The 21,607-nt window shown below is 42.7% G+C and overlaps 1 long non-coding RNA gene across 1 annotated transcript in view; it reads right to left on the minus strand.

Annotated features, from left to right (window-relative positions):
- Positions 1–21,607, minus strand: part of LOC135298912 (uncharacterized) — a 57,389-nt gene that overhangs the window by 12,001 nt on the left and 23,781 nt on the right. The window contains exons 3-5 of the long non-coding RNA XR_010360967.1: positions 21,444–21,520; positions 19,253–19,330; positions 18,183–18,308 (exon numbers count right to left, since the gene is read on the minus strand). This is a non-coding gene — a long non-coding RNA (uncharacterized LOC135298912). The remainder of the gene's footprint in view (positions 1–18,182; positions 18,309–19,252; positions 19,331–21,443; positions 21,521–21,607) is intronic.

A 21,607-nucleotide genomic window follows, 5' to 3' on the forward strand; every position in this document is an offset into this window, starting at 1 on the left:
TGCTCCTTTCCTTGCTCGCATATATGAGAGTTTTTAAATAATTTTGCAATTTTTACACAGGATGCCTCCTGGTATCTTACAGAATACCACCATCCATGGATCAAAGCCTGAGAAACACCTTTAGTAGGATTCCCTCCTCTGATATCTGTTTATTCATACCAAGATGAAAAACACTTACCCTGTCCCAGATATCTAGGAGTCATGCACTGCAGTGCCTGAAGGTATTCAGGCTGGTTTTTGCTCTAGTTCTGCAACCATCACAGAAGAGTTTTCAGCCCAAGCCCCATGCCAGTATGATTTCTGCCACCCCAGGAGCACCAGAACTTTCTCAGGTATATTTTGGAAGGAATAAGTATGTCTGACTGGCTAAGTTTGAGGTTTTGAAATACTATAAATGCATTAGGAAACCCTGCTATTGATACTCTCCTTGCCAGCAGCTACAACTCATAAAACTCCTGCATTGCCATTTTGAGGCTGAATTGAGAATTTTGGCTAGAGACAGGCTGTCTCCCATTCTTCTGCAGGCAGCTAAATAAAGCTAAAACACACATGTACATCCTTTTTGAAGATTTCCATGACTGTAGTCATACTTTGTGTCAACAGAGAGGTTTTAGCAGTTTTCTGTTTGGGCCTGCTGCAGATCGCTGCAATTATCAGTGCCACCTCCTGGTACAGAAACATACTGAGATCCAGCCACTCAGGAATGGTAGAATGAAGAAACACAAAATATCCCAACCCTCTCCTCCTGCTTAAGGTTTGTTTTTCTCTACAGCCTTTTATAAACAGCTGTCTATCCTACAGGAAATCAAAATGTGAAATACTTTTGTATCTATATGTATTGAATGAAAGGGCAGGGGAGCTGTCAAAGGGAAGAGGTTACCATGGATTTTTCTTTCCAGGATATCCATAACAAAGATAAACCCAAAAAAGAAATGTATATGTTTGCTCATCAAACCAGCTGAAGCTGAACAAGAGAAAGATTGTGAGTTTAAAGTTTTATTCAGAAATGTCTGCATTCATTTCAGGACTGAGGAAATAATTCTTGCATCTTTATCAACCTCAGGACACAAAACCTGAGATTTTGACTGAAGATTTGAAACCTGGGGGGGATTCCATGTCCCCACATCTTAGGTACAGAATTTCCAATGATTTATCCAGGCAAACAAAAGTGAGAGAGGCAAGACTACAGGTTAGGACACAGCTGCTGGCAGGAGGCAGCAGAATGGGACTCTAGTCAGGGCTTTGCCAATTTACTTTCTAGAAATGACCAAGATGTGCCTTTTCTTACCACAGCAAGTCAGATATTTTCCTTAGCTCCTATCTACTTTAGTAACCTAATCCTCAAGCAAAATGCCTTCAACATTATTCTTCAGTGCCCCCATGGGATGGGTCACACTTTTACCAGCCTATTTACAAGAAACTAACTCCCAAAAATGCAGGTGAAGGGGAAACATATATCCAATGAAAGCAAACATTCCCAAAAGTTGAAGCACAGGATCTATTTTTCAGTGATACTTCCCATCCCTTTCCCATCTGTCTCACTCAGAGCCTCAGAGCAAGAGAAATCACAGGCTCAGGTCTGAAAAAGCATCAGTGCTCTCCCGGTGCCCCCAGTACTAAATACATTTTTGCTGGTGTTAGGGTACCAAAAAGGCCTTGAAGGCAGCAGAGCAGGCAGCCTCTCACTCCAGGAGAGGGCAGTGAAATACTGCCCTGGTTTCACTTGTCCAGGAAAGGGCAGATGCACCATGAACTGCTCAGCGTTTGCTCAGTCAACCCAAACGCTGACCTTGGCAGCACAAACGGGCAAATTCAACAGTGGGGTTTCAAGAGTGGGGTTTCACGTGCCACAAGCTCTGTAAATTCACTTGGGTCACGATTTCCCAGGAAAATAATTATGCCACCACTTGTTCGCTCCCTGTCCACGGAGAGGAAAATTGTCATTAGGAGGCAGTGTTTTCTTGTGCTTAGGTTAATAGGTCTCATTTGTTCTGCCAGCGTGGAGGGAGGCAGAACCAATGGAAGAACTTGTAATTCTCTTTTCTAATTAAGATAATGTGCCACACCAGCCCTCAATCATATTTTTGGGATGCTGCAGTGTCCATGACACATCTTGGAGAGACCGCAGCTGTGATTAAACATTTTTGATAACCCATAAATATAACATTAGTTGCCTCAGTTAGGTTTCTGATAACATCATTCATTTCAGATCATTCAATTAGTGTAGACAAAAGGGCTCTTTCCAGGAGACATAATGTCATTGTCTCTGGAAAGGAACGTACTTCCCAATCACTGTTTATCACTCTGTAATTACAGTGCTGTAGCAGCCATGCTCTATATTACAAGGAGTCCTTTTTGTGCCCAAGGATCCAACAGTTCTTTGTTTTAATTTATTTTCCTCTTAAATACCTCCTGCTATTTAAGCAATAATTCCCTGTAAATCAATTGTTAGCAGCAGTTAATGACTGGTTGGTTAATTAATAGCTGAAAGCAAATCTGAGGGTGTTTGCCACTCTTAACAAACCAGCAGACATTAACTGTGGGGTTATTGCTCATGTGCCCTATAATCAAGGACTTCTCACAGCCTATGTATAATTTAAAGAAGGGACTGTCTGGGTTGCAGTAGGTGATGGCATTAGGGGTGTCTGTGTTCTGCTGGAGAGCTGCATTAAGATGTTTTTTTAATGCAACAGCCTGCTCTGCTGCTCTCTCCAAGGGACAGATTCTCAGATAATCTTTTTCACAACATTGTCAATTAATATTTATATAGGCCTGTTTTGTCTCTTATTTTCCATGAAATAAGGTTTGGAGTGATGCTGCCATGGAGAAGGAAGGAGAGTCTAAAGCAGGCAGTAATTGATGTTACAAAGAGGGTATGTGTAATGGACCAGCTGGCTTATTATGAACTAAAATTCTGCAGTATCTTCAATGCAGAGGATGGTAATGGGGAATAAATGTTGACATTTTCATGGTGAGCAATGCAAAACCATCAAATCAAACAATTTCTGGCACATAATCAAAGCAACATTTAAATGGAAACTTGAGAGATAAGAACATTTTTCCATATTTTTTTCTGAGTAGAAATGTGCAGCTGTAGGAGAAACTGCATGGCATGAGTTCCCCACAGTGACACAAAGCCAGGAGTTCCTAACAGGGACTGTCTGACTTTTCCTAAGGAAAAGAAAATAAAACAGCAGCAAGGAGCATCTTTGCATGACTGCACCAGCCCTTCTCCACCTGACATCAACTGGTAAATCTAGACAATTTCTATTTGCTGTCCTCTCCACGACCAAGGAGAACAATTTCTCTCTGTTTTGTTCACAGCCCCCACCTCTGCACTGGACATCTGCTGCCATGCTACTGTCAGCCTTCCCTTTGCTAAAGTGAACAAACCCAATTCCCTTGGCATCTCTTCACAGCTTGTGCTTCTCATTGCCCTCTGTTCTGTCTGATTTACCTGGATTTTTTTGTTCTTTTCTTCATCTGCAGGGAAAGGGAGCACCTGGTTGCAGTACCCCAGTGGAGAGAGGAAAATAAATGTTGTCTGTATCTCAAGGATGATGATTCTGAACCATAACCCAGAACATTTAATTCATTATTCCCTTCAATACTCAAGTCTTCTACAAATATGCTGCTGCCTGGTTATTTCCTCACATTTCACCCACCCCTATCTATCTACATCTCACTTTCCCAACCACAGAACTTGGGATTGTTCCTGAAGGAATTTAATTTAAATATCTGGGAGTAGTTTCTCCAAGTTGTGAAGATCATTTCAAATTCAGATCCTGACTTCCAAGGACTTCTATCATCTCCTAGTTTTGACATCCACAGATTGACTTTGTTTGCTCGTTGTTCTGTTGTCAATAAAAAAAGCTATTTAAAAGAACTGAGTATAAGGAAACTGCTGAATGACCTTCTTGAAATATCTTCCCTGACAATGATCCAGTGATAGCTATTGCTGAGGAGCTACTTTTCAACAGGCTGTGCACCTACCCCATTGTAATTATATCTATACCATATTCTTTAGTCTGTCATGTATGTCAAAAAGCGTTACTAAAAATCAAGCACCATTGCATTTGCTGCTTCCTCTTTATTCACAGACATGCTACTGTGACAAAGGAGGAAATTAGATTGATTTGACATCAAACGTTCTTGACAAGCCTATGTTTTCCTGTATCAGCTGGCTACTTCAAAATTGATTGTTTAATGATTTGTTCCTGAATCTTTCAAGGACTTAAGTTAGAATGACAGGTCTGTAATTCCCTGGGTCCTCCTTTTCCCTCTCTTTAAAATATTATACACTGTGTTTGCCCTTCTCTTATCTTCAGGGACCTCCTTTCTCCTCTGTGAGTTTTTAAAGATAATCACTAATGGCTCAGAGATTGCTTCAGACAGCACCTTTGAGTACTCTGGGGTGAATTTCATCAGTCCCTGCTGACTGGAGTACATTCATCTTACCTAAATATTCTTTAATCTATTCTCCTCCTCTTCCAGTCTGTATTTCTGACCCCTTGTAAAAAGTAAGTTTAAACAACTGGTTGTATACCCTGCTGACTTATACACTTCATAATTCAAAGCAATTGAACATTTGTCAGTACATTTAAATTTTTTAATGTTTACCAAGCTTTCTATTTCTGTTTTCCACATTACAAATTCCAAGAAACCAAACTCCTCAACCCCTATTCACTGGATGCTAAACAGACACACCACTCTTAAGGACAGATTCATTGCTGAGGGTGGAGCAGAAAGAGAATATGTGACTAAAACACTGTGTTTTGTCCTGCACAACTTCAGCATTCACTGACAGACCTCTGCTGATTGCAACAACAGGTTCCCATTTCTGCCCAAGCTGTTCCTAAAATATAACTGGCACCTTCATATCTGAGAGTGCACACACAGCAGCATCCATGAGCCAAGCACTGTCCTTTGAATCGCTGAAACTCCGAGGGCTGTTGTCTAGATTTGCTCTAAATTACAAATATTAAGGCCATGTATTGTTTGGGGTTTTTTATATTAAACATGAACTTCTGCTGACAGTCACGGTGGGTTTTCCATGTAAGTACCATGTGGAGATCTACTTCCTGTGCTCTGTCAGACATGTGATGCTATAGTACTCAGTGGGAAAATAATTCAGGTTTCTACCTGTGATAGCCACGCAGAGCAATCTTTATTTCAGTCTTTAATAAAATCTTCTTTTGTCCACCTGTCCCCTCAGTATTTCACTATCATTACAGACCTGAGTGACAGTGTTTGCATACCAAGGCTCTCTCTAAAGCAGGGCATTTGTACAGTCAACACTCTCAGGTTTGCTTTTACCAGCAGTTCAAGGGCTGCCAGAATAAAGGATATTTCATAGGAGAAATTAACTTTCTAGAGGTCTGTAGGCTTAAGTCCCATCCCATTCCTTACAAGTCAAGATGATTGCAAAAAGTCAGCATTTAAATGAAAAGCACTAGGCCCAAGTGAGTTTGCTGACAAGCCAGTCATCAAAGGAGGAGGAGGAGAAAACTGGAGAACCACTGAAGACATTCACTTGACCTCTCCACATGGCTGAGTCTTGCAAGGCACATTTTCTATTTGACCCAACAAAGCCTGGATGACCAGGCAGCTTTTGTTTTTTGTGTCTTCAAACCCTGATCAAACTCTCATTTGAGAATTTGCCCACAGTGACCCTGATCCATGTGACCCCTCTGCAAACACCCTCTTTGCCTGGTGCTGCATGTGCAGAGTCTGTGAGGGTAGCAGCTGGGGGAGGGTCCAGGGTTGCTCACTTCTTTGCCTTCTCTGTGTCTAGAGGAATACAAGAGGTTTGTCCTGAAGCACTTCTATTTCTTAGTTTTACCTTAGCATGGTTCAGACTTTAAACTCAGGATTCAGCTGAGCCAAAGACTGAATTTTAATGTATCACTACCAGCAGCTGCTGTGTGTTTCCAAAACAAGGCAGCCATAAAAAATCTAGGATAAAGGTTGTGGTGGCTCAGAATAAGCATTCTCATTTGAAGGGATCTGTCTCTAGGAATGCATATTTGGAGGAAAAAGGTAAAACAAAAACTTAAAACTGCTTCCACAAAGCTTTTCCTTTATAGAAGGACTGACACTGACATTTGAGATAAGAGCTGGTTTGAGAATTTTCTATCAAAAATTTTTCATAAAGAAAAAAAGCATTACAAATCAAAACTGACCCTTGTTGCAGTAACATTGGTTTTAATGAAACTCACTGGCAACACTAGTCAAGTCTAGGACAGAAATTATTTGACATTCAAGAAAGGGAGAGGCAAACCACAGAGGTGGCAATTGCCAGCTGGAAGGGCATTCACCCAAGACACAGAATACTCCCCCATTTGCACTTCTAATTATCCACATCCTCTATGAATACCATCCTGGTGTTCTGTCATCAGACCTACCTTCTGACAGGCAGGAGACTTTACACACAGTCCAGTTCACTGCCTCTTAAATAAAAATAGATTTGCAATTCTCATGTCTGGGATATTGTCCTATGGAAAACAACTTTTGAGCCATATTTGAAGGAATTAATTGCCAGATACAACTTTCCCATAATGCCTCAGTCTTCCTTTCTCATTTCCTTTTTGGAAACAGCACTGTTGGGTTCCTCAACTGGGACAGCTGGCTGGAGTCTGTTCTCTGCTACTAGTGTGGAAAGAGTCTCATGTTGATCTCTATTTTCTGAGTTTGGAAAAATCTTATAAAGGGAATAATTTTCTTCTCACGAATCTTCTATACCTTATCTGATATAAAAAAATAAAGGCTGCTTAAATGGTCTTTTTCTTTGAGCTTTACTCCCATCCTCCTTTCTTAACCCATCCTCATTCTTTCCACTATTTTTCCAGATATTTTATTTTGAAGGACCCTTAGCAGTCTAAAAATGTTCAGTTTTTTTAGATTGCAGAATCTCTTCAACCTACACTCAGGTTATTATCTTGAATTTTGCATTTTTATAATATATTTGCATTTTCATGCCTAATTTTAAACTCCTACTTGTAATTTTGACTTTTGTTATAAATCCCCTTCATAACTCCTCTAGTGAGATGACAATAAGCAATAGTCTCCATTGCCATCTTCCAAAGTTCAGTAACTCAGCAGGCGAGATTCAGCAGCCAACTCCGAGTTCTGAATTTTCCAGTTCTTCAAGCACTGGAGGAGCCAAGACTATAAATCAGTTTAAGAATCACTTGATAATGACCTATCAAAAATTGGCAGGTTGTTGGTTGACAGGTTGGCATTAACCAAATGTTGAGTCAGTTTAGAAGCATTCATTAACTTTTTCCCATGTCTAGAATGGAACTGAACCTTTGAATAGGGGTTTTCACAGTAAGTATCAGTAACAAAATAAAATAAACCTCATCAGAATGAGGAACTTTTCTCTGTTTATTAATACCTTCAGAGAGCTACATTATTTTTGGGAAATTAGTTGTCCATGGGGCTTTGTTCCCCAATGAAGACTCCCTAGAGAGGCTCCTTATCTTCTTTCCATGAATTTGCTCGTCAGCAGGAGAAGGAAAAGCTTGACTACACTCATTGTCTTGAGTAAACAGCACTGCTGTAGTGATTTTTAATGCTACGTTTCTGGTCCTTAGAAATGGTAAATTTTTCACTAGAATAAATTCCCTAATACTGCATGAAGGATTCAAAACTTCCCACTGAGCAGCTCAATAAACGATTTTTTAAAAAGGAGGGGATTCACTGTTATCTTTATTGGGAAGAAAAAAATATAGCTCTTGGATCAAGCTGCTGTCCATGGCATCCAATTATTTTTTTCCACTGCACAAAAGAAAAAAAAAAAAGAACAAAACCAGTAAAAAGAAAATTAGCTACATTGATTGCTGGCTGGGGTTTCATTTTGGGTTTCCCCTGTGACTGCAGCATCAGCAGGAATGGTTACTTAGTCATGAATGTGCTGCACAGCAAGAAATCAGATTGCTCCATGTGAGAAGCCTGGCTTTTTTTCTGGTCTCTCAGTTGTGTGAGGAGGAAATCCAGCTCCCCTTAATCACAGCCTGCCACCACAGAGGACACATAACTCACTGCTACAGTCTTTATTATATGGCTCCCCAAAATGAAAAGAGCCTGTAGATCTTGGCTGTGGGGTATTGGAAATTAGTATTATCCAAAATAAAATTCTAGCAGATCAACTTAGTCTGCTTTTTAAGCTTCTTTTGAAACCAGGACATTTTTAACTGTACCATGATAAAACTACACCTCTATCTATAATGGGTTCCTAATTATTAAACCCTTATTATAATATGGTCACATATTTAAGCTGCAATCATGCTTAGCTTCCCCTTGTGCCAGAAGCCCTACAATAGAGGGATAGAACCTTTTTTCAAGTAGTAATTACACAAAAACATAAATTAGAAAATACAATACAATAATAAGTCATTGGAGGAAAGGAAAAACTCTGGGTCAAGCCAGAAGAAAACATGAGAGCAGATCAGAAAGCCAAAATTAGCTTGTACCCTGGTCCCTGTTTTCAGCTAGAAAATGGCACCAAATTTTTTTTACTCATTTAAAGGTTACCTCCCCAAAAGTAAGTTTGCTACTATTTGTATGAACATATTTCATTTAGCCACTGATACAGAAAAACAGTGATTATCAGAACCTCGTGTTCCAAACCAATCATCAGTGATTACAGTGCACCCAGGCAAAAAATCTGAAGTCAGATTTTGTTTCTATGCCACAAACATGAAATTTCAGTCAGTGCTAACCCCACAGCAAATGAAAAATTTAATTTGCATTTTCCTTTCTACAAACCAAAACTCTTCCTTTGTAAAAGCTTGATTGTGGAAGAGCTGCATTTCAATGGACATTACTAATGAACAGTATTTACAAGCATATGACAGGACTGCAATGAGCCTAACGGGGCCTACTCAGTTATTAAAATATCCAGAAACAGATTAAGAATTTTTCATAATCAGAGCAGCAATATCAAGTGCAAGAGGGTTAAAAAGATGGAAAACTGCCGAGTGAGGTAGTGCTGGCTCCTAGTCCCTTACACAGCTCCTCCAATAAAGACTTTTTTTTTTGCCATTCCCTTGAAATACTCATGCTCCTTAAACCCTCCCTGACAGCCCCAGTGACATCCCACTCCCTGCTTCCTCTTACAAAAGGCCTCACAGCCGGCATGCTGAGGCTAAATAACACCATCATCTTTGCTAAGGTAGCCTCTACCCTGCAGTGTGAAGCAGTAATTTTCCACTTTACGGGCTGCACGCAGTGCATTGCCTACAGCAGCTTGTTTAAGCACCCTGTCCCTCAGAAGAGAGATGCTCGGAGGGTAACTCCTTGTGCTGCACCACAGTCCCTCATCCTCCTCCTCCTCCTCGCTTGGCTGAGAGGAGCCAAGGGACCCCCAGAGCAAAACGGGGAGGCTGCAGTACAGGCACAGCACCACTGTGCCTCAGCACCACATTGTCCTCCGAACTGAAAGGAAAATGAACACAAGTAACACAGCACATCTTAATTTTCACTGCTGGTAAGTGACAGTTTTACTCAATTTTAGCCAGTTATCAAGTAATCAGAATGAATTAAGTAGCAGAAGAAAGGGCTGTGCCAGGAGCCAATAAAGCAGCGTGCACTGGAGTGCTTCAGGGAGTCACTGCACATCTTCCTCTTATCATCATCCCCCCAGGTTCCCCACACTGCCATCAGACAGCATCTCTGAGCAGCTCCAGAGCACCAGGAAACCAGCACCTCCTGCCACTCCTATCACCAGCTTTCACAATCAGCTGGCAGTCCAGCTTGTCTCTGTGGGATGATTCCACACACATGCCTGCCTGTCTTTATCTGCTTTGAAGAGCCTAATAAGAAGGCTTAAAATTGCTATTGACCCCAGCAAGCCCCACTCACACCTTAACTGAGAGCAGTGCTTGCACTTGGTCAGCACTCACAACCCCTCCTGTGTTCCACCAGCTGAGATGGACATGGTGGTTTGAAAGGTTTCACTGGAAGGCCAAAGGCAATTTGTCCTTTAGATCTCCCAAGGAAAGGAGCAGCCCTGGGGACACTTCACTCTGTGTTTGCACTTCTCTAAATATTATACCTGCTTTCAAGGGCTTTGGTCTCAAAGGTCATCTCAGGTGCAACCTTCCCATTGTAGGGATTGGATATTCTTGGCAGTAGTAAGGAGGGTATTTTTATTACCTCCCCGTGGTCAGAGATTGACTTTCAATCCCCAGTTCTGTGTTTTGCACAGTGCACGCCACGAGGGTATTTACAAATGCAAACTTCCAAGGATGTCTTTTGGGCACAAATTAGAATGACTCCGGTGAAACTGTGACTTCAGCTGTGTTTTACTACTGCCATTAAGCTGTCACACAGGGGCTGTAACCTGCAGTGGTTCCATATATAACTGCACACACAAGGCATATGGTTAATGGCTCCTTCCTAAATCCTGACAGTCCAGCAGTAAGGAGGCTGTGGACACAGCCTCTGTGAATTTAGTCAAGCACACACCTTCTCTTTACAACACCAATAATCATTACCCTTTGGGACAGGACTGAAGGCACACAATGGAAAAATGTCCTGGCAGAAAAGGACATCTAAAGAAAAGCAAGTTTCAGCTCAAGGTGGTTTTTCCTCATGGCTGTGGTACCTTCCCTGATGCAGGGTGATCCTAGCCCACATTAACTCTGGCTAGAAAATAGATTTAGCCAGATAGTGGTCAAATTTATACTGAAAGGGATGGAAAACACTTCTGTTGCATGAAGAACATGCAAACAGCCTTTAATTATGGAACATTACAAAACTACACTGATCCAAGACCCTAATTATTTTTTTTCTCCAACAGTTATTTGCCTCCTCCTACGTGAAACACCCCCACCTCTCGGCAGCTCCTACTTCAAGCTCTTTGCAACATCTCAAGAAATTCAAATGCCTGCTCTTAGAGGAAAATAGTTTCTAATTAAACATAGAGTGTGGGTGTGAATGAAGCTGGGCCCACTCCTTGCCTCGCTGAAGTCAACAGAAAAATGTTTTTCTTTTTTACCACGAGCATCAGCAAAGACAGCGGTGATGGGTCATTGCTCCCAGGCAGAGTCTTGAGGAAACACAGGGTCACTGGTACTGACAACTAATCTGGATTTTCTTTAGGCTTGGGAAAAAAGTCTGAAGCTTCCTAAATTTCAGACGTAGGATGCAGTCTTGGCTGGAAACGTGTACACAAGAGATTGGAGCATGCTCAGTGGGCAACAGCAAACCAAGATAGAGTGCTCATTAAACATTAGCTACTTGTGGGTCCACTCTAGGTGTGAACATCAGAGAAGATCACCTTACAAACCTTCCTCTGCACCACATCAGAGCACAGTTTTGTGAATTTTGAACCAAAATTAGGTATTTGGGAAATGTTACTCTTCTTTTTCATGGCAAAATAAGATATTTTCCAGACTCAAAAATCTACTTACATAACTTTCAAATATATTCTTTTATCAGTCTGAGGTCTAAGTTTAAAAGAAAACATTCTAGCTCATCATTTATACCTTTCTGCTATAACTCATCCATAGAAACATCCAAAAAGTAGAAAATGTTGGAAGTGCAGACAAACACAAATCTTGCCAGCATCACAACAGAGTACAGAAAGACAAAGACAGACCATAGTTTCTATTAATCTAGGTGGCAATCCTGTCAGGCCAGAGTAGCTGTAGATGGTGTTCAAGCTCCTGATGATTTGGTCTCCACTTCCTCAGTTCCTCCCTAATCTTCCTCCACACCACTTACACAGCCCTGCTCCTCGAGCACCACAACAGCATTTTGAGCAGTGTTGTTGTGGCTTCCATTTGGTAGTGACTCCACAGAAAATACCCACTTGGAAAACTGGAGAGGAACAGATAAGAAGCTGAAAGCTTTTCCTGACACCAACAGGACCCTTGTAGTTTGTTTGAGATAATTTCATTTACAACAGCACAATGGATCCTGGTGGTGTTGGAAGTGAGGTTCTGCCTCTACTCCAGAAAACACTCCTGCACTGTGTGCAAGAAAAGCTGAGTGTGCTGACGGATTATAGCACCTCATATTCCATTTAAATTCTCAGTTATGAACACTCCAGTTATTTTTGCAACAGGAGCTGGTAAAGTTAGGGCCTGTGTGAAGTAGGAAGAAATGAGAAATTGATTTTATTTCAGTAACACAAAATTACATTTTCCTTGTAGAGCTACTCAGACTCTCAGGAAAAAAAAAGAAAAAATCAGTAGGTGATCTCCAGAGGTCCATCCAGCCCTATATGCTCATCAAAGTTCATATTCCTGCAGCTAATGATATATTTTCCTTCAGAGCTTAGCTTGTCTGGAGATGGGAAGAAGAGGTCTGTTTTTTTCATTTTGATGAGGCTAGCACTTTTCAAAGTTCACCTATGCATAATCTTGGCAGGGAGACGTGCATCTAGCTGATTTAGAAGACACATTTGTGTCAAAATCCATCTCTCCTGATTTTCACTGAGGTGCTTCAATATGCTATGGTACTTCACAAGATTGAAATAAATGCATTTCATAGCTCTCATCTCCCCCAACTCCCACCTTCCCTATAACTACGTTTCCATTCCTTTTTAGCAGAAATACCTGAGGCTGCTTTTGTTTTTCTTAACACCAGATTCAAACTCAGGGTGATTCGAAGACTTCTCTCTTAGACTTGTTTCCCCACAAGTCACAGCTCATCAGCATGGCAGCACTCTTCTCCTGCATAAGAGTGGCTCCAGGGCTTTTCAGGTGCTGAGTTTGCCAGCAGAAGAGAGCAGTGCCAAGACAATCTTCCCTTGCATTGATTATGCTTCCGCCACCACCGCCCCCCTCCCCACAAAATGTAAACATGTCACAATGCTTGCTCTCATTTAAGGCTCAGATGGGCTTTTGGGGAGAAAAAATAGTGTTTTCCCTTGTCTGCAACAGACACCATGGCAAGGTTTTTGAATTTTCACAGGATATATTTATACCCTTTAAAAAATCATGCAAAAGACTGATCACCTTCAGGAATACCCTGAAATTGTGGCTCCAGCTGTCTTAACTTCCTTCTCAGCCTCTTAGAGGAGTGATTAAAGCCAAAATCTGAAATATTTCGATGTAAGACTTAAAGGTATTCCCACTGTCAGCTGCATCCCAGCAAGCATTGTTTTTCTTGCAGGGAAGGCAGGAGCCCAAGCTGTGTGACCACCCTCCACGCACCCTGGTTCACAGTCTTACTGCGATGCAGAGCAGTGATCAGTGGCTTCACACTGTGTTTTCCATGTCTGAAACGTCAGAACATTTTCCTTCCCCACCCCTGGGAGAGGGCACAGGAGGGGCAGAGAAACAGAAGGTGATGAAGGGGAATCTGCTGCAGGTTCTGCTAAAACGTTGGGCAGAAAGCACAAGCCCTGAAATGCAGGTTCCTATTCTACTAAACATGGAAACCCTTCTCCTTTCTGACCCCTGTGCAGCACGAGGGGACCTCCAGAAGGGCCCAGTGTTGGGGGCAAAGCATCCTCCAGCCTCAGGTTGTCAGCAGCCACCACTGTGGCTGTCAGTGAACTGGGCTCCATTACCTACACTCGGGTACATTTCACACTGACTGCTCAAACACCACAGAATGTAATGTTAATGACTTTCGTACTTATTACAGTAAGCTGAAGGACACAAGTGGAATGCAATAAATTTTTTGACCTGAAGGATGTTTTTTTTCTGTGTGTAAGGGTGAGCCTGTACATACAGCACAGAAATGCTATAATGATATGTGGAAAGAGACAAAGACACTGATAGTAAAAGACAAAAATTTTTCTATGTTAACTGAGCAGCATTATTCCTCAGACTTATTTAAAACTGAACCAGTTCCATCTGGCTTAAAGAATCCCCCAATACTATGTTTCTGTATCATGACAGGAAAGATTTGCTGTGCCCCTGGGATAGGAGCTGGACTCCTACAGATGTCATGCTGGAAAGCAGAATAATGAGTGCAATGGGAAGAGCGAGAGAGAGAAAAAGAACAGAGGATTCTCCAAGCCTTGCTATTTTTTTAAACCTAAATTTGAATTTTACTTATGTAAAGGCATGGAACAGATCTTGTTTCACTGTGGATTGCTGTGACCTTGTCACAGCAGAACGCCTGGCTTTGTCTATTTGCTGTTCCAACAGTAAAGGACATAACGAGTATCCGAAATCCTACGGGATTGAACTTGGGGGTCTGGAGGTTGAACTATGAGAATATTCTTGCCAGTTCAAGAATTTCAAATAATGACTAGAGCTGCTAATTCTTATTCAGCTTAAACTTCAAGGGGATGACTACTGGCTTGCCACGCTAACTCCAGCCTTGTAGGGTTACAGGCGCACTGCATGGAAAACAGCTCCCCATCCCATTCCCCATATGTCTGAGCTGCTCCCAGCCCGACATACAATCTGTCATGCTGATCTGAGAGGAGAAATTTGCCCTGAGCACAGAAGATATTACTTTGTCCTTCAGTAGAAGAAAATTCTTTCCTTTCTGAAGACAGTTGCGTTTCCTCAAAAAATGCAGAGATCTGGGGTTGGGATGTTTCGGAGCCTGAGTAGTACAGATCTCCCATGAAATGCCCCTGGGGAGGTTTTGAAGAGCACAGGCTTTCTGTCAATGCTAGACCATAAAAAAGCACACAATGCATTTCTGAAGAACATGAGGTTTCTTTGGCCCTGCCATGAATTTAATGTGGAAGGGCCTAGGAAAATATAAAAAATTACTGAATGGGGGAAGATTGTCAGCTGTGAGAGTTCTACCTGCAATGCTTGAGTGACCCTCAGATAAGCTAGATTTCCTGAAAAAAAGAAGGGCATGGAGGCAGAGAAGCCATAAGGAACCATCAGAGGAACAGGGGCTAGTCCCTGTTGTGCTCCAGTATCCCAAGAAAACACAAGGATGTCTTTCATCAGGATGTAGCGCTAGGTCTCGTTATTTCTCACTCTAGCAAAAGTTTTGGCATGTGAGTAAAATGATTGATGGCATACAGTGCTCAAAACTTTGGTCTGATAAAAAAGCCAAAATGATACAGTGGTGATTTGATCTGAAGTAGCATAAAACAGTGACAACCCATGCTCATTGTCCTTTACACAAAGCACCTTTTTTTCACTGCCCCAGTTTTTCCAGAGGATGCAGCACACCATGTATTCCCTGTCACACACATATGTCCTTGTCATTATACCCCCCTGCCAAGGGACAGCTTTGTAAGACAATTTTCACCCTTCCACCTAGCTGTCCAATGCAAAACTGCTGCATCACATATGGTCCTCCACTTAAGCCTTCTGGGACTAAAGCTATCCATAGGTTTACCACTGAAATGATGGAGAGGAATGAAATTCAATTCTGGCATAGGGTCTCTTTTGGCATTAGTCCCTCCCAGCTGGTAACTTCCTGCTCTTGCTTTTCCCCTCTCTATGGGGGAAAAATAGCCCAAATAATCCACACAGAAGTTTAGCTGTTGAGTGAAATTTCACAGCTTTTTATGGGTTTCACAGAATGACTCAAAGAGCCTATTAATTTGCTTTTCAGATTTTTTAGGTTTAAAAAAGAAATGTCTAGCAAGTCCTAAAATCCTTCTACAGAGCTGGTTATGTTCCTCTTGGAGGCAAATCTTTTTGTTCCTCTCCTCGGCTAGAAACCCACCACCTCCACCACCTTAATTTAGATTTTACTTCTAACAGAGCAATGTGAGTTGCACCACAGCTTCCTCAAGGGACTGCATGCTGGTCCCCATGAAAAGTGAAATCTCCATGACCCAGGGAGAGTGAGGGATAAGCTCTATGCAGCATGGAATGGAGATGTGCTCTCTCCCTTGCAGACACCCCTAAGCCCTCTCAATTTCCTTGGTTCAAGCTCAGGACCAGTACAGCTTTATTTTAACTTAGACTTCCGTGTCAAAACTAGGCTAAGAAAACACAGAAGGTCCATCCAGTCTTGGAATTAACTTAATTTTACTTTGGTGAGAGAAGGTCGGGGGGGAAAAAATCCAGTCTGTGAGTCTCTGAAAAATGCTGATTAAACGCAACTTGGCAACAAATCATCATGGAGCATCTCTTGCCAAACATGATCTGGTACTTGCAACTTCCACTGAATTTCATCCCTATTGTAGCTGAACTCGGGGGGGATGCAGGGGAAGGATATTAATATATTAGGGGCTGAGAGAGAGCTGTTTTTCAAGTGAGACAGGAGCAATGAGTGTTTCGAGCCCCTCATACTTCAGTGAAATCCAATTTTCTGTCACAAATGTCGCACTGAAGAAAGAATACTCTTGGAAGTCAGAATCTGGGATGCTAAAAAGCATCTATAAAATGCCTAGGAGATGAATACTTTCAGTGCCCTGTTGCTTGCAAATGTGCCCTTCAGCCTGCAGCAGGAGCAAACATTAACCACTGGTGCAAGGCTTGGTACTCAGAGGGCTTTGCAGAGAATCCAAATTGCAGCTTATAGTTCCCTGCAAAGGCTGAAGAAAATGTCTGTGAATTCCCATGCTCAGGAGTAATGTGTGCCTTTAAACATTTCATAAAAGTAGGGATCTCTGCTGAGACAACAGCTCATGAAGGCAGGCTCAGCCTTCAGCTGATATAAGCTCTGGCCAGCAAATTTCTGTGCTTAATCCTTGGAGAGTCCCCTGTGTCATGCCTGCTGGCAAGCTCCAGTTGGCTCTGAGTGAGACCCAAAGGGTAGATGGAGGGAGTCCATGTGATGGGTTACAAGCTCACATTGTTTGGGATGGCAATCTGTAATCTTCTGACCAAATTTGTCCTGCCGAAGAACATGATAATAATAACAGCCCTCTTTAAGGATAAAGGCAAATCCCAGCACTGAGATTGGTGGGATCTCTAAATTCTTTGCAGCTTAATCATGGCAAAGCAGTCAACTATGAAGTTAGTTCTTAAGGGGTATGTGACAAATGTGCTGGCCTTGAAATACAGCAAATCTACAGCTATTTATTATCTCCTGGCTATTCTGCAGGCAAGAGACCATGGTGGCAGCAGCAAGATACTGCTCCCCCTGCTCCTCAAATCCGACACCCTGAAAGCATTAATGGAAAGATTCCCATTGTCACTCCCACTGAGAGCAGTTCCTTAAGTCAGAGCCTTCTTGAACTGAAATATTTCATTAGCTTTGGCTGAATTGGATATAGCTAAGCCCTCAGACTGTGTCCAGAAGAAGTAATATGCATTTTACCTCCTGCCCAATTCACCACTATAAACAAATTAGAAATACACTTTAAGCATGTCATAAACCACTCCTGGCTTAAATTTATGCAGTCTTAATAGCACTGCATTCAGAATAAACTTCCAAGTGAGATAAACACAGTTAGAAAACAAGGCTTTTGCTCTCCTGGAAACAAAATATATTCTTTTGTCACTACTAAATAATGAGAACATTAGTTCAAAACATCAGGGAACATTTCATACAACTAGGAGAAGGATTTAGTAAAAAAGATCATGTAATGGCAATTCTTTTCTATCCAGGGAAAAACCACCTGGGTGAAGCCATGCCAGCATGTGGCCCTAGCAGCCATTTCTGCCTTCCCATCCTAGGAATGGGAGCCATGGACAAGCACAGAAGCCTGTTTCTTAAAATAGGGTCGGTGACCTGAATGCAGGAGCCGCTGGAGCTTGAAGCTTTGTTTTATTAATCCGTTTTCATGCATTTACTTGAGGATTAACATAGGCTGCCAGCTTTATCAGCATTAATTTAGAGTACCTTGAGGTATTGAGGACAGAGCTGTCTGCTGCTCACACAGTGTCAGCACACCACCCCTGCTCCCCTCCTGCTCCAGATTAAGACACCATTAGGACAAAGTGAACACTTCAGAGGCACACTGCTTGCTACAGCTCTGCTCTGTGGCACAGCAGAGGGGAAAGGGAACATGCCAGAGGCAGCACTTGCAGGTTGTTTTGCAGCCAGAGGGTGCTGGGGCTGTGAGGCTGAATGAGCAGCAAGCCCTGTGTGCTGCTGTCCCCCTGAAGCAAGTCTGATGCCTCCACAAGAGAGCACAACTTTCCAACAGCACGGAGGGCCCCAGAGCTCAGTACCTGAAGCATCTTTAAAACACAACACTAAAAAGAATAGGACATGAGATATGTCTGACTGTGGTACAGAGGCTCAGCAGGCACCCCTGCAGCTCACCCCCCTCTTAGCTGCCTAAACACCTCCTGCCAAATCCAGTCCAGCCTGGAGGGGCACTCACTCCCCTTCTGTCCCACCTGTACTTTCAGTGGATTTTCTGCCTTGGCAAAGGTTTCTGTGCTGCAGCAATCCACGTGGACACCAGGAACCATCTTGAGGGTGGAAGGTGCTGTTTGTTTACAGCCTTAACTCACCAAATGTAGCTGTAACAACACAGCAATTAATGCTTCCCTAGCTGAGCAATTAATTGTTCTCTGCTTCAGATGGACATCTGGATACAGCTGTGCTAGAAGAGATTAACATCTCCAGACATTATCTAAATCCAAGGGCCCTGAATCAAGGACCACCACCCACAGTGGGAAACATCTTCTGACGGAATCCAGGCATCAAGTCAGGTGTTAGTAAAAAGTCTGTAACAAACCTCTGACACTATTTAAGCAGCTCATACACCTGTGGAGTGTAATTATCTAGTCTTAACCTAAAGCACCTGTCTGGCATGGGCCAGAAATACAGACTGGGCTCTTCAAGCAGAAGGATTGGGAACTGTGATCAGATGAGAGGGACAGTTTAGGCTCTGGGAGCACCTGAGCATCCACGGAGGCCTCTTCTTGGCAGAACATATGGCAGACCTGGAAGAGCAACTGTACTCTTGTGTTTGTCTACAGTAATTTATCATTGCCTCTGGGATGCAATTATGAGATGAGAAAAAAATTAAATTCAGAGGTACAAACACCAACTGCACAGCAACATTGACACCCTAGCATAAAACAACAGGCACAAATCTCTAGAAAGTCACATCAAGAGGACACAATGAAACTGCAGCTATGGTGTGTCCAAACCAAGTTTCTTTAGACCCAAGCCTTACTTGATCCAAGCGGTTGTTTTGCCAACACTGAAGAAAAGAATGAAGGGCTGCCTTGGGTGAGGCACATTTCTTGGCTGAAAACCACAGTCCTAAAACCCCCAGAACTTTGCCTCAGGCATCCACATGGTTTGGGACCTCTCCTACAACAGCTGTGCTCCTCACTGATCTCTGCCAGATGCTGCAGCCCTCTCAGATCAGTAGCCTCTTAGCATAGCTCAGTTACAATCAGCTGCATCTCTTTTCTCACTTCCTTTGGATGGAAAGAGCTTTGAGAGGCCCTACCTGATCCCCCACACTGTCTTGTTGGAGGTGGCAGTCACATCATGCGGGGGCCAGCAGCTTCAGCCAGAATCACAGCAACTGGAAAAAAATGAGATAAAGTTATAAACCAGGAAATATTTTCCCAGGATGAGGTACTTTATTGGCTGGTCACACCCAGGGCCAGCATATCTGGGCTCCCTACTTCTTAGGGACTTTTTATGAGTTGGTGTCATGCATTTGTTCCACTTAGATTTTGGCATGTGTCAGGCAGAGAAATTACTTCTGGACTCATGATTGTGACTTTGTGCTGCTAATACAGATGAGGGGAAATCTACTGATTTATTGTTTGGGTCTAAGACAAAAGCTCCCTTGAAAAAACAGCTTGTGACCTATGGAAAGGGTAGGTTATACAGCCTGCTCCCTTGCAGGAGGGGGCTGCTACCAAAGGGAATGAACCAGCAGGGACTTACCAGTGGGCTGTACAGGCAGAGGGGACTGTAGACATCAATGCCTGAACAGCAGAAATGAGGAGTCACACAGAGACCCTGAAGTTCTCCAGGAGCAGCTGTTGTGGAGATGCACAGAGCACCCTCTGACCACCTCAGGAAGCTGGTCGTGGTACTGAAAAACAGCTGGCCAGCAAACCAGGTACTGCATGGGGCTGGGACCCAAGTTAATACAGTTTCTAAATTGCAGCTGGCTCCACTTTCATTGGCTCAGGACACAGGCAGTGGCCTGTGTGCCCACCCCTAGGCACTTCACCATGCCCTGAGACAGTCACCATCGACCAGAGCAGTGACAGTGGCTGATCTCAGCAGCAAATAAAGCCTTCTCAGGGACAAGCTTCCCATTAATTGTTTATTTGAAACAATCAATCAGTCAATCCCCCCTTCTGCCATGAAACCCAGCCAGAGAGTAGGATGATTGCTCTCATGCCACCTTGTGTGACTCACCAGAGAGAAAGGAGCACAGCAGTACAGGGAGGATAATTACTGGTTTTTTGTGAGCCAGTGCCTGGTTTCAGTGTATTTAAGTGTTGTTTAAGTGTCTAGTTCTTGGCCATTGTATTCAATCTTATTTTTATTAGGGCCTTAAAAATTTTACAGCGTGGAGAAGTTTGTACCTCAATGGGAGCTTTCAGAACACAGTGAAAAATACAACCATAAAAGACAGAAGTACAGGTTGCTCCCTGGCATTTACCTATAGTGCTCTTCTCTTGCCTCATTAACTTTATAAGCATCCAGGTTTGCTAGAAATCATGGTAATTTATACTAAATCAGTAAAGCAAGTGAGCTAAAATGCAAACATGCCGAAGCCACTCTTCCACCATGCCTGCTGCTGCAGAAGGAAAACTTGAGGGAGGGACAGGTGTCAAGGCCACCACAGCTGTGCTATTTCCCTGACAAACACCTCACTGGACATGTACCCAGGGGAGCTGTGGGAAGGGACATGACTACAAAACTCCTGTGGGCAGGAGCAGCACCGGGAGTCTGGGATGTCTGCCAGCCTGTGGAGCCAGGTGTGCAATACCCTGTCTCAGGTGCACTTTCTTCTTTCCATAGTTTCCCCCCTCAGCTTGTTCAAGTGGTGTAAGTCTGAGGAAGGAAAAAGGCCAGCCTGTTTTGCTTTGTGGGTTATATTTCTGTGGGATGCTGCTCCTCAGAGCACAGCTGCATTGCTGCCAGGCAAACACGCCCGTCCGCCGGGGCTCAAGTTTGTTCTCTGTGGGTGGCCAGACTATATTCTCTAAAAAACATCCAAAAACCACCCTAACCTCACAAAAAAAAAAAAAAAAAAAATAAAAAATCAACAGGCATGTAAGCACTTCCACATTCCCCGCTTGCTTGTTCTGTATAAACAGCAGAATTTTATTTTTCTTTCTGCCACATGCATTTTTAACCAGCTGTATATCACTCCTGTTTTAGAAGACATTGCACAGAAAAAAAAAAAAAAAAAGGCTGCAAAGAGACTTTGCTTTTTACTGATGGAGAAATACATTATCAGGTGTGGTTCACAGGGCTAGTCCCCCTGGTCTACCAAGAAGAAGATTTCAAGACTTTGCAGATTTGTTTTCCTGTTTCCTTTGACCAAATAGGTCACTAAAATTGATACATATTGATGAAGTCCATCCAGCCTACTCTCCACTATTCCCTGGGAAGGACAGCAATGGATGCTAAGAAATAAGAAAGAGCATACCTATAAGAAATCCTACCTGTTCAACTTCCTCATACGTGGGTTGCTGTTCATGTTACTGTTTGCTTCCAATGGGCAGTCAGATCAATACCACTTCTAAGCAGGAAAAGTAGATTTCAGAAAGAATATTGTTCAGCATTAGTGAACACAGACTTCCTCCCTCTCCCCCACAACCCCTTTTTA

This window comes from Passer domesticus, chromosome 4 (genome assembly GCF_036417665.1).
Source record: "Passer domesticus isolate bPasDom1 chromosome 4, bPasDom1.hap1, whole genome shotgun sequence".
Lineage (NCBI taxonomy): Eukaryota > Metazoa > Chordata > Aves > Passeriformes > Passeridae > Passer > Passer domesticus.